General features: G+C 47.7%; 1 protein-coding gene across 9 annotated transcripts in view; it reads right to left on the bottom strand.

Moving 5' to 3' along the window:
- Unc79 (unc-79 homolog, NALCN channel complex subunit) overlaps window positions 1-2788 on the bottom strand; it is a 236757-nt gene that overhangs the window by 25242 nt on the left and 208727 nt on the right. The window lies entirely within an intron of this gene.

Genomic DNA, 2788 nt, shown 5'->3' with positions numbered 1-2788 from the left:
GATGCTCAAGTAGAAAGATACAACTAAAATCGGGGGGGGGGTGATGTAAGTGGAGTACTTTCATGTAGCAACAATGAATAAAAAAAGATGTTGTGAATCTGAAAGAGAGCAGGGAGCAGTGTGAGAGAGGTTTTGGAGGGAAAGGGAAGGGAAGAGATAGTGTAATTATATTATAATCTCAAAGATAAGCGTCCAAAACATAACCAAGAGAATTCTATGCCTTCAGAGAGGAATATGCCACTGAAATATGAGCTCCTTTGTAAGAAACAAAAGGATACAAAGAAACGCACCACGCACTATGCACCGTCACTAAGTTCTCCATTACCCAAGAATACCCAAAATAGCACTTCTACATTGGCTCCCTTCGGGCTGGTTATTAGTAACTCCGCTAGTATTAGCAACCCGATCAGCGGTATGAATTAAAAACAGCAGCTACACTTTTGTTCTCAGCCCACATCTAGCCTATTTTTAAAAGAGAACCTTTTACTGACGTGTTCCCTCAGCACTTGGATGCGCAGGTATCCCACGGCGTGGGAAGGGCAATTACGAATTAGCAGAGAATCTATCCTCCAAACTCAGGGGCAGAGGAAACCCATTTTGGATTTGGAGTCTGTCTTTTCGGTGACTTTTAACAAGTTGTTGCTCTGACATGGAAGCTTGAAAGTAGGCAAGCATTCACTGCCAGGTGGAGATCTGTGGTACTGCCATCATACTGAAACACAATTAAGAGTACAACAGTTCCTGCTGGGCAGTGGTGGCGCACGCCTTTAATCCCAGCACTTGGGAGGCAGAGGTAGGTAGATTTCTTGAGTTCGAGGACAGCCTGCTCTACAGAGTGAGTTCTAGGACAGCCAGGGCTACAGAAAACCCTGTCTTGAACCCCCCCCCCAAAAAGAAAAGTACAACAGTTCCATTCGGATAAACCCATCCATCTAGGGAAGTATTTCCAGGGACCCCCTGAGGACCTGCTGTGCTGCTTCTTCATAGGACTAAAGGGTGAATGTCGGATGTGGTGTCAGTTTCTCCCACTGAGGGCAGCAATGGATCCATGCTGGTTATCTGGGGACTCTGTCCTCTTTGCCATCCTCTCCTGTCTCCCAAGTTGTATTTTTCAGTCACAGAGACATACCCTGCTGCCCTTGGAACATGGTGACTAATCCAAATGAAGAAAGCCGAGGTCCCAGGGTCCCAGGTACATGTTCTGTCCTTACTGATTGTCTAGGTGCTGGGAACTGACACTACCCTCCAAGAAAGAGTGGAGCATGAGTCTAGCTGAGACCCTCTGGCCAAAGGACAGCCAGGAGATCATGAGGTGTCTCCTTACCTCCCTCCAGAGATGGCTAGAGGACCCAGCAGTGAAGGGTGACAGGAGCAGACACGGAAGCAGTGGAGAGATGAGAGAGGAGACTGCGCTTTTTTACCAATGGGAATCTCTCTCCACAGTGGGGGTGTGGGGAGGATAGGGTAGGATGGGGAGGGGTTGGGGAGGATAGGGTAGGATGCCTGAGTGGACGAGGAAGCTTCACTGGCTTCAAGCTATGCCTCACTTTGACTCATTTCATTAATAACTAGAATGATTTACTCTAAGAGTTTAGAGAACATGGGTTACTTCAAAATGGCATGAAACATTAGTCACAAAACTGTCCCTCCAGAGAAGAATAGCAGTGTTTCCTGAACACAGCTTCAACACAGATAATTGCTAAACTTAATGATTCTGTGTGTGTGTGTGTGTGTGTGAGAGAGAGAGAGAGAGAGAGAGAGAGAGAGAGAGAGAGAGACAGACAGACAGACAGACAGACAGACAGACAGACAGAAATATTGGAAATATAATCACAGTGCTTGGAAGGTACTAGGCCCCTGAGAAGTTGAGGTTAGCCTAGACTACAGGATGAGACTCAGGATGAGTCTTAAAAACAAAACAACAACGTAAAACATGTTGTATTTGTGACAGGGGACACACATTCCTGAGTCTCTTCTAGAAATGTCTACGTTTAGCCTTCTCTCATGCTACAGTAGATGCTTTTGTTATTTACGCACCACCCGCTGCTGCAGTAATCACTGTTTTCCCAGCTGCCTTAAGCGGCCTGGTAATTGAAACTGTCAGTGTTCTTCTGCGGGTTTTGTGATAAGCGCTTATTACGGTTGACTCGTGTTCTTCAGAGAAAGCAGCCCGCAACAGCTACAGTATGAGGCACTAGACCCCAAGAAGATCAGCCACACAGATATGCTCAAGACTGAAGGCAATTAATTGCCCAGTGCTGTGGAGAGCACCCAGGGCCCTTGAACTTGTGTGAAGCCTTGTGGTCTCTGGCTACCTGACATGCCAGGCAGACACTTGTCCCTGATGACCCAGCTGTAGTAGCAAGTCCCCAACAAAGTTTTTCCTGATTGCACACTACACAGGACAGAGTCCTGCCTATTCACAACTTCTCCCAAGGATCTTCCTCATCTCTCTCCCTCCTGGTACAAATCACAGTCTACGTTGGAGGTTTAAATGGGCTTGCCTGCGAAACTGCTAAGGACACTGGGGGCAGAGGGTTTCAGCCCTCATGTGTAGCCCAGTATCCAAGAATGTAGTCACTGTCATAAGTGATGTGTTAGAACAGCGGGTCGCGTCAGAACATACCACACTAGGCCCAAACAGTTCCACGTGTAAGAGGTTTATTTGAGAGGGAGAGAGGGGGAAGTTGCAGAGAGAGAGGAGGGAGGGAAGGAGGGACAGGGAGAGGGAAAGGGAGAGGGAGAGGGAGAGGGAGAGGGAGAGGGAGAGGGAGAGGGAGAGGAATGT

The sequence above is a fragment of the Mastomys coucha genome, unplaced genomic scaffold (genome assembly GCF_008632895.1).
Source record: "Mastomys coucha isolate ucsf_1 unplaced genomic scaffold, UCSF_Mcou_1 pScaffold6, whole genome shotgun sequence".
In the NCBI taxonomy this organism is placed as follows: Eukaryota; Metazoa; Chordata; class Mammalia; order Rodentia; family Muridae; genus Mastomys; species Mastomys coucha.
Note: the sequence above shows the minus strand (reverse complement) of the source record. Positions and strands in the feature narration are given on the sequence as shown.